Genomic DNA, 15,426 nt, shown 5'->3' on the forward strand with positions numbered 1-15,426 from the left:
ATCGAGTCAAGTTGATTTTAGCATCCGGCAGCAAACCCGAAGAGGCTTTCAAGACTAATGGCGCCGGGAAAGCCTACGTAATCACATAGCTCCAAGTGTAGGTTCAATGTATCTAGCAAGCAGGCGGGTTGGTTGTAGGTCCTCAACTGGTCTCCTTCTAACCAACATCCGGCCATCGCTGGCACCGAGGCAGAACCAGTTTTCGTCAAGAAACACAAAAGTCCTCCACCCTGTCCTCCAATGAGCTCTCGCTTGACACTACTTATGTCACAAGTGGTAGTGGTTTGGGGTCAGTGGAATTCACGCTACAGTGCTTTTGACTGGGAGCTGTAAAAAATTGGTTGTGTCACTGTGGTGCCAACTGCTGCTCATACTGCTGCTGTAGATGCAGTACCGTACTCCAGAGTCATACGCCGTACACGACGGACTTCCCTCTTGGTAATGTCACGAGGCTGCCCGGAGCCCAGTCACCTTGCGATCATACTTTCCCGTGACCACCGCTGCCAGCAATCACGGACAGTGGCTATATTCCTGACAAATATTTCTGCAGTATTGCAGAAGGAAGCTCTAGATTCTCATAGGCCTGTTAAACGACATCGATCAGACACAGTGAGGTGTTGAAACTGGTGTCTTTGTCGTCTTAAAAGCATTATTGACTACTAGCACCACTTTTATGCGGCTGGTGCGAAATCTGATAGGCACCACGTTCCGCATGTAGAAACATGTCTACCAACATTCGTTTATATCCTTCTTGGTGTTGCGATTTTTTTTCCTTCAATGTACGTAGGTCCCTTACAGCCGATGCCTGCTGTAGAATCGCACTGTAAAGAAATGCTCTTTCGTGTAGATATCAATGCGATGGGACACCTCCTTGTTGAAAAATGAAGTTTTCGGAATGTTTACACAATTGAGGAAAAAGCCAGCTCTCCTTCGTATCGATTCCCGTAATTGTCACTTACACAAAAAGCCATAAATGTCTTTTCAGGAAACGACGGGAGACACATTTTGCTTTGGGGAGCCCCTCTCGTGTTCAGCAATGGTAAGTGTCCGCCGTTTTTTCCCATATCACTACGTTGTGGTGGTTCTGTTATCCGTCCTCTCGACGAAAATCACTCCGTCCAGTTGTAACTGAATTGCACCTGTTGCTATGGACAACGTAACGCTGTGTTATCGCCTTCTTCCCAGGACGCACGTTGAGTAATCGACATGGCGGACAAGCCAGCTGCCCCGGTAGCAGCATGAACGTACCGAGGTTGGCGAGATAGGCTCCCATCAAGGGCATACCCCGAAGGAGCGCAAAAACCGACCGAAAACAAAAACACGAAAGAAATGCGTGTTAACCACTATACGCGAGAAGTATGTGCGCTCTCCTACTCCTCATGTTCCTATTTTCTGTGTACGACAAGAAGCCATTTCCTCGATCCCGCTGTTGTCACAGTGTTATTTTATCTGCTGTACTTCTACATTCATACTCCGCTAGCCTCCGTTTCCTTTCCTGTTCCACCCGCAAATAGAGCGAAATAAAAACGACTGTCTATAAGCCTCTGTATGTGCCCTATTTTCTCTTTCCTTCGTGACCCTTACGCGAAATGTACGTTGTCGATAATAGAATCGTTCTGCAGTCAGCTTCAAATGCCAGTTCTCTGAATTTACTCAATAGTGTTCCGCGAAAACAACGTCGCCTTCCCTCGAGGGATTGGCATTTCAGTTTACGAAACATCTCCGTAATACTTGCTTGTTGCCGAAGCTACCGGTAACAAATCAAGCAGTCCGCCTCAGAATTGCTTCGATACCTTCTCTTAATCTGGCCGGTCAGGTATCGCAAACACTCTAGCAGTACTCAAGAATGGGTCGCACTAGATTTCTATACGCCCTCTCCCTTAGAGATGAACCACAGTTTCCAAAAATTTTCCCAATAAACCAAAGTCGACCATACGCCTTCCCTACTACAGTCCTTACATGCTCATTCCGTTTCATACAACTTTGCAACGTTAGGCCCAGATATTTAAATGACGCGACTGTGTCAAGCAGGACGCAACTGCAGCACTATACTGCATCATTACAGGATTCTTTTTGCTACTTATCAGCGTTAACTTACACTTTTCTACATTTAGAGCTAGCTGCCATTCATCATTCTAACAACAAATTTTGACAACTATTAAAAAATAACATGGAATTTCTACAGAAAGTGGATACCTAATCCATATTAGCAACGTAATAAATAAAAGAAATTACGTTCCAAGATGTTTTATGAACCTCACTCCACCCAGACGTAAGTATAAGATAAAAATCCCACACTAGTGTTACATAGACGTAGAATAAAACGATATATAAATGTAATGTCAACAGGACCATTTGTCAATGCACAAATGCTGAAACAAGCTTGCCGTGAACCTATGTAAAAAAAAAAAATCAGAAAAAACCAAAGAATTATTTGCAGCTAATTTTGTAAAAGTATACCCATCAAAAAAGTTTTACATCACCTCGGACCCGAGAGTTCTGGAACCTGTACAGAAAATTGGAATAGAGATCAAGATAAACATCATTTCCGCCCTTTTTATTGCTCATGAAAACCACACATTGCATGTTGTGCCACCATACAGCGAGACCTTCAGAAGTGGTGGTCCAGATTTCTGTACACATCAGGTACCTCTAATACCCAGTAACACGTCCTCTTTCATTGATGTATGCCTGTATTCGTCGTGGTATACTATCCACAAGTTTGTCAAGGCACTGTTGGTCCAGATTCTCCCATGGGTGAAACCACACGAGCCTGCAACTTACAAGGGAAACTCCCCATCGGGGCAAGTTGTCCCATTCGATAGTCCATCAAAAACTGAACACGGATCAAGCATGAAAATAGGAAGAAGGTATACTGAACTGTAGAAAAAAGAATTACAATAGGAACAGTGAACTGTCTAAATTTAGTAAGTGCAGTGTCGAGCATTGTTACTGACCGTCGTGTTGTGGTTGTGTGGAACGGTAATGGGGTCAAACTTGCCTCAAATTTTTTTTCACAAAATTACGAACTGTCCGTCCGGCTATTGACGCGTCTGTTCGCTGTATTCAGATTTGTGTACGTGTCGTGGTGCAACGTCCGTTTGCAGCAGCGCCGTGTAACAAAGGGACCTGCAGACGTACGTACCTCCTGTTTGCTCTACCCAGGTACCACACGTTATGCCTCTTGTGTTCCGTTTTGGAAGTTTTGACTCTTAAATTCTTTCGTTGTAGCATAGTTCACATCGTTTATTTGTTGTTTTCATCTCTGCTCTCACTATTCGTCACATAATATGAGTCATGTGGTAAGAATATATTATCGCCGCAATTAAATGTGATGAATAATGAGAGCAGGCGAGACGCCGCAAAGACCTCTCACAGAAATACAACAAGTAAATGGATGCGAACTGCGAAGGAATTCGAGAGTCAAAACTTAAAAAACGAAACGCAAGAGGCGTAACATGTGGTACATGTGTAGAACAAACAGGAGGAACGTACGTCTGGAAGTCCCTTCGTTACACGTAGCTGTTGCAAACGGACATTACACCACGACATGTACACAAATTTGAATACAGCGAACAGACACAGTGACCGGACGTACAATTGGTAATTTTGTGAAGAAAAGGGTACGAGGGGGATTTGAACTCGGATCCTCCTATTCGCAGTCTATCACCATGACCATAAAACCACGACACGACGGTCATTGACGGCGCTCAATATTGCACATATTAAATTTGGACCGTTCAGTGTTTTTGTTTTGATTCTTTTTTCCACAGTTCAGTACAACTACTTCCTGCTTGACCTGTGTTTAGTTTTTAACGGGCTTTCCAATGGGCTATTTTACCACTAAATCTGAGGGGGGTGCCATGGTGAGTTTCCCTTGTAAATCTATAACGGAGCCAGATGTGTAAGTTGAAATTCACGTCCAGTTTTTATCTTCATTCAAATATATTAACTTGTGAATTCGGATGTTTCTTTTTGAAACACATTATAGTACCACGAGTGGGCATTAAAACGATTTACACTATATAGCAGCAACTCATTGGGGCAAATTGTAAGTTCCACAAAGCGTCAGAAGGGTAATAACTGAGATTGCTAATCTGTTTACGTAGAAGAATTGGGTTGGATTATTTTAGCACACTTGCGATCCAGCAGAAGTGCTAAGTGTGATTAGGATAACGCAGTTCTGCAGTAGCTGGAACGGTCACATAGATAATATAGTGGGGAAAGCAAACCAACGACTGCGGTTTATAGGCAGAACACTTAGACAATGTGACAGGCCTACTAAAGAGACTGCCTACATTAAGCTTGTTCGCCCTCTTCTGGAATACTGCTGCGTTGTGTGGAAACCGTATCAAATAGGATTGACGGAGATTCAAATGGTTCAAGTGGCTCTGAGCACTATGGGACTCAACATCTTAGGTCATAAGTCCCCTAGAACTTAGAACTACTTAAACCTACCTAACCTAAGGACATCACACACACCCATGCCCGAGGCAGGATTCGAACCTGCGACCGTAGCAGTCCCGCGGTTCCGGACTGCAGCGCCAGAACCGCTAGACCACCGCGGCCGGACGATTGACGGAGAACATCGATAAGTTCAAAGAAGGACAACTCGTTTTGCATTGTCACGAAACAGCGGAGACAGTGTCACGGTTGTGATACACGAGGGGGGGGGGGGGGGTGCTCTTAAAACCAAAGGCATTTTCGCTGCGACAGTACCTTCTCATGAAATTTCAATCATCAGTTTTCCCCTCAGAGTGTGAAGATATTTTGTTGGTATCCACTTACATTGGAATAAGTGATCATTGCAATATATTAAGAGAATCCAGGGCTCGCAAGGAAAGATTCATTATTCCCACGCACTATTCGAGAGTGGTACTTCAAAAAGTTAAAGACTGCAGTGCAAATGTGGCATGCGAAACAGAGGTTGTGTAGCCAAGGGGAGCCCACATCATCGCACCATTTGCTAGGCCCGTGTGATGAAGATAGGAATTTGGGAGCGTTCGTTCTCGTCGGAGCCTCTACACACACACACACACACACACACACACACACACACACACCGCGCGCGCGCGTTTATCGTGATGCTCTATTCAAACCAGTACTTTTACGAAAAGATGACGTTGTACCACTCCTATGACCATCGTTGCCGTTGGCACATCACTGTTGGCGCAACTGTCTTTGCTGCTGCTGCATCAAGGGAAGCTGCAACAATCGTTGTTATGGTGATACCCCATGGCGCTGTCGCTTTGTCTGGTGGATATTTGTCTTTCTGTACGTAAGTCCATTCCAAGATAGATGACGTGGCTGTACGATCCCACAATGCTTAGCGAACGACATGTCTCCTCTCTGGCGCTAGTCGCGTAGAGAACTCTTAATTCAACACTGCGCTGAGTACGGGGTATTTGCATGACAGGCCCAGAACAATGCGTACAATAAGCTGCAGTCTCAACAGGCCACAATCCTACAGCTATCAAATTCTGACCTGTGCTTGTAGCCTTTTCCCCTTCTGACGCATAGCATAGCACTGTCTTCTCAAACACAACCATCATTCATATGTGATGTTTGAATAAGAAACCCGCTCATAGTCGTTCCTTATTTACTGCCAATTGCCTTGCCGCTTGGAACTCGGTTTCCCCAAATCACGGAAGTTAAGGGCGGTCGGGCTCGCCTAGCATTTGGATTGGTGACCATCTGGTTGTATCGAGCGCCGCTGGCAAACGGGGCGCCCTCAGCCCTTTGAATCCAATTGAGGAGGTACTTGATCGAGAAGTAGCGGCTCTGATCATGAAAACTGACAACAGCTGGGAGAGCGGTGTGCTGACCACATGCCGCTACCAATCCGCATCCAGTAACGCCTATCGGATGAGTATGACGCGGCGCTCGGTCGGTACGGTTGGGCCTTCCGAGGCCTGTTCGGCCAGCATTACTTAATTAGTTTAAACGGCGCTACTTCTACTCACGTTGTGCAATTGCCTTGAAATGCCAGTCATTCATATATCCAAAGATGTAGTGCATTTCATGCCAGTTTGACGTTTGTTACTTGCCACCTTCATAGAGTTGTAGTTTTTATAGCCAGCACTGTACTGGTCTCTGAATCGCGGTATATTGTAAATTCTGAATGGGTTATGTTTCCAGTATCATCTAAGGTTAAATAAAGTGAAAAGTAGTTAAGTTAGATGTTTCTTATACCAAAACATGTTTTAAGAAACAGGCCCATCCATCGCAATGTTGGCAAAAATTGATCTTTGTTCTCCAAAAAATATTTTTTGTGTATTACAATGTCAACGAAATATCTGTACTAATGCATCAAAAAGAACTGCAATTTTGAATTCTGTAATGTAAACATAATCTCCCGCCTAAACCTCAAGGAAGACTCACCCCCCGCCCCCCAAGACACGTAGAACGTTTTGTGGATAACTGTCTAAACTGACTTCCGACACACCGCACCTTCTCACCTGGCTTTCGTCAGGAATTGCGCTGGAACTAAATGTGTAAAAAAACGCTCGTTGGAGCCTTGACTTACAGTAACCAGTTTGGTACTTGATTCCGTCTGGTCATTACCGGAGATCGGAACGCTCCCATTTGTGCGGCCTTGCAAAGAAGTCTCTTGCTAGCCATGAGGCGGCCGGTGGCCCGTCTCTAGCAATAGCTCCTACCTAGATACGAGTGGGAAACTCATTCCCACATTCGGCATACAATGAGGTGACAAAACTCGTGGGGACACCTCCTAGTACAGGAAGGCTTTTGACACTGTACCACACAAGCGGCTTGTAGTGAAATTGCGTGCTTATGGAATATCGTCTCAGTTATGTGACTGGATCTGTGATTTCCTGTCAGAGAGGTCACAGTTCGTAGTAATCGACGGAAAGTCATCGAGTAAAACAGAAGTGATTTCTGGCGTTCCTCAAGGTAGTGTTATAAGACCTTCGCTGTTCCTTATCTGTATAAACGATTTGGGAGTCACTCTGAGCAGCCGTCTTCAGTTGTTTGCAGATGACACTGTCGTTTATTGACTAATAAAGTCATCAGAAGATCAAAATAAACTGCAAAACGATTTAGAAAAAACATCTGAATGGTGCGAAAAGTGGCACTTGACCTTAAATAACGAAAAGTGTGAGGTCATTCACATGAGTGCTAAAAGGAACTCGTTCTAAACTTCGGTTACACGATAAATCAGTCTAATCTAAAAGCCGTAAATTCAACTAAATACCTAGGTATTACAATTACGAATAACTTAAATTGGAAGGAACACATAGAAAAAGTTGTGGGGAAGACTAACCAAGGACTGCGTTTTATTGGCACTTAGAAAATGTAACAGACCTACTAAGTAGACTGCCTACACTATGCTTGTCCGACCTCTTTTAGAATACTGCTGCGCGGTGTGGGATCCTTACCAGATAGGACTGACGGAGTACATCGAAAAAGTTCAAAGAAAGGCAGCGCGTTTTGTATTATCGCGAAATATGGGAGAGAGTGTCACAGAAATGATACAGGATTTGGGCTGGAAATCATTAAAAGAAAGGCGTTTTGCGTTGCGAGGGAATCTTCTCACGAAATTCCAATCACCAAATTTCTCCTCCGAATGTGAAAATATTTTGTTGACACCGACTTACATATGGAGGAACGATCACCAAGATAAAATAAGGGAAATCAGAGCTCGTACGGAAAGATATGTGTTCGTTCTTTCCGCGCGCTATATGAGATTGGAATAATAGAGAATCGTGAAGGTGGTTCGATTCTGCCCACTTAAATGTGATTTGCAGAGTATCCATGTCGATGTAGATGTAGATCTCCTTTTGCAGAGCGTAGTGCAGGTACTCGACAGGGCAAGGATTCAACAAGTCCTTGGAAGTCCCCTGCAGAAATATTGGTCCGTGCTGCACAACTGCGAAAGTGTTGCCGGCGCAGGATATTGCGCACCAACTGAGCTCTCGATTATGTCCCACAAATGTTCGATGAGATTCAAGTCGGTCAATCTACGTGGCCAAATCACTCGTCGAATTGTCTAGAACGTTCTTCAAACTAATTACGAACAGTTGTGGCCTAGTTACGTGGCGCATTGTTATCCATAAAATTTCCACCGTTGTTTGGGAATTTGTAGTCAATGAATGGATGAAAATGGTCTCCAAGTAGCCGAAAATAACCATTTCCAGCCAATGTTCGGTTCAGTTGGACCAGGCGACTCAGTCTATTCCAAGTGAACAAAGCTCATACCATTATGGAGCCTCCACCAGCTTGAAACAGTGCTTTGTTGGCAACTTGGGTCCATGGTTTCGTGAGGTCAGCGCCACACTCGAATCCTGCCGTGTGCTCTTACCAACTAAAATCTGAACTCGTTTGATCTGTCCACGGTTTTCCAGTCGTTCAGCGTCCAACCGATATGCTCACGAACCCAGGAGAGGCGCTGCAGGTGATGTTCTCTTAGCAAAGGCAGTGCCGTCGGTCGTCTGCTGCCGTAGCCTATTAACACCGAATTTCGCCGTCTTGTCCTAACGGACACGTTCGTCGTACGTCCCACTTTCATTTCTGCCGTTATTTCACGCAGTGATGCTTGTAGTCCAGGGAATGTTTTCCAACAGGATAATGCTGGCCCACATACCGCTGTTGTAACTTGACATGATGTACAGAGTGTCGGCATGTTAGTACTGACAACTCTACGCAAATGCCGCTGCTCTCAGTCGTTAAGTGAAGGCCGTCAGCCTCTGCCTTATCCGTGGTGAGAGGCAATGCCTGAAATTTGGTATTCTCGGCACACTAGACACTGTGGATATCGGAATACTGAATACCCTAACGATTTCTGAAATGGAATGTCCCATGCGTCCAGCTCCAACCTCCGCGTTTAAGGTCTGTCAATTCCCACCGTGCGGACATAGTCACTTCGGAAACCTTTTCACATGAATCACCTGAGTACAAATGATAGCTCCGCCAATGCACTACCCTTTTATACTTGTGTACGCGATATTAACGCCATCTGTATACTTGCATATCGCTATCCCACGACTTTTGTCACCTCAGTATACAACAATTTGCCAATCCGACACCTCTACTGGCCAGTCAACTACTTTACTGAAACAAAAATGAGATCAGAGACGTGCAGTTACACTAGGTTTGATTTATTATCCCTGTCAGTTTTCGAACAACATTTTTATTTCTGCTGCCAGACTGGTGCAAATTGCTATCATATAAAGCGAATATGAAAGGACTCAGCCAGAGAATTGGTTAAAGTCTTTCAAAAGAAAAGCGGAGCAGTAGCTTGTTGTGTACGGCGGACTGACTAGAACTTAATCTACATTTGTCCTATAGTTTTCAGTAGTCATTTTGGAAGGTGTTGCCTGTATCCGTATCTCATTTTTATCGTGATTTATTGAGTTTGGAATCATCCACTTGCAAACCTTTTTGATACTTTGTGGTAACGTGGGTCAAAGTCGTCGATCATAGCTGCTACAAACGGCAAATACTCCAAACAGCAACATAACTACTACAAAGCGCACACACTGAGACCACAATGCTCCTTGAGCATACTCCTAGCGCCAAATTCCAACATGACACTGTACAATCCCAAGGTGCCTATAATACTCAGTTCTTTCCCTAAACGTTGCAGAAAAACGGCATACTACTATATTGGAAGCTGTAACCACCCGCAGCCCTGTGCTAGAGAAAGTTAGCGATACATGTTCTTTCTAGTATCGCACCTCCAAACTAGATCGAAAACTGATCAGTTCAGGGCACTGTTCAGTGCCTGATACAAAAGTCAATCACCTATTATTTTAAGGGCACTATTCACGGTAACTTCTTTTAGGTAAGGCAATTAATATTTGTTATGATACTCATTTCATTCACATGAAGACTTAATCATGCTTAAATGTAAGGGAATTCGGATTCAGAAACAATACTGAATCTTGGGGAATTCCATAAATGATTTTGCTCCTGAAATAAAAATCTATTATGTTTACAGTTAAGCGTGGTGCTCTTTACTTATATCATTAAGTACATAAACCCCTACAATTGTTGTTACTCTGACAGTCAAAATGCCTAGGATAAGTCGCAGAACACAATGACTGGTGCTGTTTTGTTGTAGTTCGTTCATCTTATTTAATTCTACTGTTCTGTCTTCTGTTGCATCTTGCTCATTTTCTTCCCAAGCGTCTTCCATATCATGGTTTGTTTCAGTTGTTCAGTATTTTCTCCTGTACTCCGTCAAAGCATTTTCCGTTGGTTGTGGTATCTATCTTGATATCATGCTAGTTGTGCCCCTCGATGTTAGTGCCAAAACTCGCTATCCACGCGTATGCGCCATCACAAAAGTTATCTCTCAGCGCCATCACAAAAGTTATCTCTTAGAGGTACTGAGGCACGAGCTTCGTGCGCTTCAGCGAACCGCGCGACGTCGGAGTGAAAAAAATGCCGCTCACAACTCACTCGTTTACTTCGGGAAAAAACTAATCTCTAAGCTAAACTGAATACATTCATTTTTTAGTTAACTTTCATGAAAAACTGAGTCACGTTAAGCAATCCCATGCGAACAGTAGTCACGTTGACGATCCTAAGGGAATAGCAACATTTTCGGAATAAAAGGTATCATATGTGTTAATTCAGAGTATAGGCTCTCTCCGTTCAACGTTCATTAAATCCGTCCAATTGCTTCGGCGTGAAGGTGTAACAAACATACTAACTCTAAAAAAAAAAAAAAAAGAAAAAAAGAAAATAAGCAATTCCTACTTCGGTGCAGAGCATATTTTACAACGCCATCTGCCTCCACGTGTGAGCCTGTTACCGGAGGATAACCTCGTACATCATAATCAAATCCAGCCTCACTAAAAGCCTACCACGTTGGACACGTAAAGGCACGACGTTTCTCTGTCGTACAGAGTTAAATAACACCGTCTTCGTCTCTTCAAGCATCTCAAAAGCTGCAAGATACGCCTGACGCTCAGCCGCTAAAGTGCAACGGACTTGTATGGAAGCATGGATTAAACATTTTGAAGATTTTATAAGCAGTGTATTCATTACGTGGAATCGTGTTATGCAGGAAATATTAAATAAGAATAGCATTTTCATGAATATGACACAGTTCAAAGGTGAAAGAGTAATGTTTGTTCCACATTTCGCGTTATATTTTTCAGCTCAATAAATATCTTGTACTAACCACTTTTAAAATCAGGCTACTTGTTAAATCATGGTATAAGCTAATTCCATTTCAAATTTCTTCCAAATCCATCCACCCGTTTCAGCTACAAAATACTCATACACTGGTACAGGTATATTAAATTTGGCTTTGATTCTCTTGACAGTATCTCATATTTTGCGTTACATCATATGATTTTTGACATTTTCGAAAATCTTTAATTACATTTTCGTACATCTCCAGTGGTTTCATAGTCTATGAGACGAACATTCCTTCCTTGTGTTCTTCCATTTCCAATACTTTTCAAGATAAACGGTCTAGTTTTTACGACAGCATTGTAAGTTTTTGTTTCTGTCCTGCAGACCACATCCTCAGGAACCCAATATCGATATTTCAGTATTAGTTTATGGGTCTCAACCTCTTGTGCATCTTTAAAGTGTCTTTTTTTAAATTTTTCTTTGCATAATTTCTTTGCAGAGTACTCTTTAAAGAGACAGAAGTCATCCTAAATGTATCGCTCATTGTTCAAGATAACTGATTCACAATTCAGCACTCATATTCAAAATCTTCTTTCTTTTGTGTAAACTCATTTGGGTGAGAAAAATACAGTTCCTGGATAATTTTCAGTTCTAACTGCCAATCTTACAGTTTTCTTTTCTGAAACCTAAACACAAAGACAATTTGCATCCGCAGTGAAGTTCCTAGAAGTATAAACAAATCCCTTATTATTGTCAGTGACTTTTATAAGAAATGATGTCCCATGAGCAGTACTTCTGCCGCAGTTTATGAGCGAGACCCGTCTTCGCAGAAGTATTCTCCCTTGAGAGCTCAGTAAATACTGGAGTTGCTCTCAGGCGTCACACGACTTCGTATTATTTACGATCTCTAGCGAACTATAAAAGCAGCACAGAATGTAAAAATCCACTGCTCAGTGAGCTACAAGCTACTGCTACTGCGTCTTTGGACTTAAAGGGCTCAAGTGATCTAAATACGTACGACTGATTGTCAAAATAACCTTAGAAAGTTCCAGAAAATTGGACAACTCGTCATTTCAATACTGAAACTGGAACTATTTCTACCACATTGAAGCTGCCAACAAAAGTTGCAATTTTACCCTCCCCTGAAGCAATACAGGGCTATTCCAATTGTTCCTGAAATTATTGTAGTACTACAAATATTCACGCAGTCCGTGCTAATACTTCATGAAGAGTTACGACGCGGTGTCTGATGGGAGTAGTTATTTCGAATCGTATCGGTCGGTGCTGACAGCTTTTCCGCGCAGCCAACCCAGTCATCGGTAGTTACAAGACCGACAATTTGTTCAGCGTATCCACAGACTCGTAAACAAAAGCTAGAGATCACAGAAATGTTCTAAGTAATTGACTTTGAAATGGGTTAAATTTGTTGATATATTCAGCGACGATGCTCTCCGCACACATTATTCAAATCTACAGTTGGTAGCGATCACAAATAAGTGAATTTCGTTCCGAAGTTACACATTCTATCGAAACAGTTGCTCTCATCAGGCAATGCCCAGTAACTCTTTATAAAGCGAAGAAGAGTGTCATCTTGGAGTGCGCGAATAGTACGAGTCCTCCTATTTCGTCACCCCTTTTGGTAAGACATTTCCAGAAGCATGTCCTATTACCTCGTCCTTACCTTTAATAATTAACACTTTCCTGCAGTACCACTTTCCAAATTTTTCAAATTCCTTCTTTTCCGATTTTCCGGCAGTCCATGCTTCGACAATATCCTGAATCAGTGAGAACATGCCACATTCAGATTGTATAGTCCCTGTATCCATGTATCCCCAATTGCAGCACAGTAGCGACGTGATATACAATGCTATGCCATTTACGGAGGCTTGTGAGTACGTAGAAATGGCTATGAGCGATAAAGTATTATTTTCAAAGACGGTAATGCACTCCGACAGAGAATGAGTCTATTTGGTAATTATGTTAGGGGACACAGTATCAGAATACTGTAATGAGCAGCGTGACTGACGAATCTTAACCCGATTTATAACATGTGATATGCTTTGGCTCAACGTCTCAGTGGCTCTGTGTTGTCTGCATAAATCCTATCAGAGAAGCAGTGTTTCCTCCAAGTTTCTTAGTTTGTTCGCGACACTTCTTACTGTATTTATATCTATCCTTCACAAATGCTTAGTTATGATTCGCCAAGCAAGAAACAAACCTTTCCAAAGTAGTTACATTATTCGGTGGGCATTCTCGTTCTCCCTGTAAGGCTACATCTGTCCTGAATCCATATTTCTGTCGATCCTATGTAGAGCGATTATATTTTCCGATGTCGTCCGGCGTCGTCCATTGTGAGTGTCTAGAGTGGCCTTGCTTAAGACTGCGTTCACAGTGGAACCGTCAACGGTCGTCAGACGCCGTCACCAAGGGTCGTCCGACAACAGCGGCCGACAGCTGGATCACAAAGCGTCCGATTGGCAGGGTCATGCAGGTTAGGTTAGTTCAGAATAAATTCTGTGTATCAACTTCGTTAGGTTTTAATCTCTAGTAGTGGGACGGGTATCACAAGGCCTCTCTGCTTGGATAAGATTGCTACAATGTTCTTAAACAGCTGTCGAATATATGCGGATGAGTTATATCTGTCTCGAAAACGACGTGGCGAGTACTCTGCAGTGTCCTCAGTTAATGAAATCATCGGACAAGTTTTACGAACATACGAGATGGAGGGAAAAACAATCTATTACATACTCGAGATGAATCGTAGTGATCTTGAAAAGCGCAAACAGTCTGTTTTGCTTAATCTGTTTGAACTTGTGCAGACATACACCAACTAACGTTCAATGACTGTCTTTCAGCATACGTGTGAAAGGCAACCATAAAGTTTAGAATAAGTTACTCTGATCAACTTTCGTACTGGACAGCAGAAATACGTACACCACATTTGCAGACCACTTCATGTAACGGAATCACCATCCTTATTTATCCAATAAAACAGTACCAATCGCCGTTATTTGGATTTTATTTTTAGCTACCAGCTTCGACGATACACTACGTCATCTCAATAACAGCGATTGGTATTGTTTTATTGGATATTGACCAGCTGTAGTCCCATGCTCCAGACAGAAAATGGTGTTACATTCATCCCTATTTATAGTCATCAGTGGCACTGCGCAACCGCTACTGTCGCAGGTTCTAATCCTGCCTCGGGCATGAATGTGCGTGATTAGGTTTAAGTACCTCTAAGTTCTATGGGACTGGTGACCTCAGATGTTAAGTCCCATGGTGCTCAGAGCCATTTGAACCAAGTCATCAGTCTTCTGGATGGTTTGATACGGCCCGCCAAAAATTCCTCTCCTGTGCCAACCTCTTCATCTCGGAATAGCACTAACAACTTACGTCCTCAACTATTTTCTCGGTGTTTTCCAATTTCTGTCTTTATCTACAGTTAGTCCCTGATGGTTTTACGGATGTCTTACCATCCTGTCCCTTCTTCTTGTCAGTGTTCTTCATATATTCCTTTCCTCCCCGAATCCGCGGAGAACGTCCTCATTCCTTGTCACTCCACCTAATTTACAGGATTCTTCTGTAACATCACATCTCAAATGCTTCGATTCTCTTCTTTTTCCGGTTTTCCCACAGCCCATGTTTCACTACTGTGCAAAGCTGTGCTCCAGACGTACATTTTCAGAAATTTCTTCCTCAAGTTCAGACCTGTGTTTCATACAAGTAGGCTTCACTTGGCCAGGAATGCCCTTTTTGCCCGTGCTAGTCTCCCTTGCCTCCTTGCTTCGTCCGTCATTGGCTATTTTACTTCCTACGTACCAGAATTCCTTAATTTCATCTACTTCGTGACGGTCAATCCTGATGTTAGGTTTCTCTCTATTGTCATTTATGCTATTTCTCTTTACTTTCCTTTCGTCTTTCTTCTATTTAACGAAATTAGAATTATATTAATACCTTAGCTGTTAACGGGAGTTGATATATATCAACGGGAACAGGTGAAAATGTGTGCCCCGACCAGGTCTCGAACCCAGGATCTCCTGCTTACTTGGCAGACGCTCTATCCATCTGAGCCACCGAGGCACAGAGGATAGCGCGACTGCAGGGACTATCTCGCGCACGCCTCCCGCGAGACCCACATTCCCATTTTGTATGTCCACACACTACATTCGTAGTGTCCCATCCCATATAAGCATATATTCTTCTATTTACTCTCCTAGCATATTCTGTACTGACTAGATTCCATTCAGCAGATCATGTAGTTCTTCTTCACTTTCAATCAGGATGGCAATGTAGAGGTATCGTGAGTAATTCAAAAGA

General features: G+C 43.0%; 1 non-coding gene across 1 annotated transcript; it reads right to left on the reverse strand.

Annotated features, from left to right (window-relative positions):
* Positions 1-15,115: 15,115 nt before the first annotated feature.
* Trnat-agu (transfer RNA threonine (anticodon AGU)) lies at positions 15,116-15,189 on the reverse strand. The gene has a single exon. It is a non-coding gene; the product is annotated as a tRNA-Thr (tRNA).
* Positions 15,190-15,426: the final 237 nt, after the last annotated feature.

Source organism: Schistocerca cancellata, chromosome 1, assembly GCF_023864275.1.
Source record: "Schistocerca cancellata isolate TAMUIC-IGC-003103 chromosome 1, iqSchCanc2.1, whole genome shotgun sequence".
NCBI classification, from domain to species: Eukaryota; Metazoa; Arthropoda; class Insecta; order Orthoptera; family Acrididae; genus Schistocerca; species Schistocerca cancellata.